Below are 924 nucleotides of genomic sequence, written 5' to 3' on the forward strand. Positions count from 1 at the left end.
TACTTTGTAGGCATTTTTGCCCATTTTCATAAGACATTGGGTGTTTTAGAGTCCCCAAAGCTCTAAAATGTTCTTATCTTGTTCTTAATCATCAACAATTTCCTATAAGTCATTGTTAGTTCGTTGATAACGTTGCTCTCGGTTGCCCGCCATTATTGGGTTCGCCTCTGATTCCGCATTCGTTATTCGTGCTCCACCTTCTCCATTTTTATAACAATCTCTTTTGGCGCATTCACGATATTTTGGCATTGATTTTTCATTGTTGTTTGCCCACATTCTTGTAAGTACGCTGGGACTAACCTGAGATCAGATTGTGAATGTTTTCTGCACACCACGCTGAAGCTCTAAAGGGATGTGTGAAAACAAACAATCTGACGAATATGCAATCTCGAAATCGTAAGGACCGCGTTCGTCTAAAAGGACTGGGAATGACAACAAAGTTGCGCGATTGTGTTTATGAATAGGGCGCCGTATTAGTTTTTATTTTTCCGGCGCACAACAAGATTCTTGTTGTAGAATTTTCCGCGGGAGGACTATTTTCCTCAGATGTATAATTTTCAAGTGCCTTTAGAGGTTTACCGTGCGCGTAAGAAAATTATGAACATCTGTTATCAAGTTAGCTGGGACAGTATTGTATGCATAAAGCCATAATCAAAATGATTATTGAAATTAACCACTACATATTTTTCGACATATGTTACGCTGGGTGTTTACCTCTCAATGCTTTTAGCTTCTTCTAGAAAAGTCTTTCCCATTGAGTTTAAAGCCCGAAGAGCTAGAGTAGAATCTCTAACCTTTCCCAGGCAAGAAAAAGTAAAGCCAATCATTTCCCACCCAGAACGCGCCTAGAACGCCCCGCAATTATGACGACGGATTGTATCTAGTAGTTCCTTTGTTTTTGAGGACAGCAATTTTTTTAATTCT

Source organism: Clytia hemisphaerica, unplaced genomic scaffold (assembly GCF_902728285.1).
Source record: "Clytia hemisphaerica strain Z4C2 unplaced genomic scaffold, Clytia hemisphaerica genome assembly, whole genome shotgun sequence".
Classification (NCBI taxonomy): domain Eukaryota; kingdom Metazoa; phylum Cnidaria; class Hydrozoa; order Leptothecata; family Clytiidae; genus Clytia; species Clytia hemisphaerica.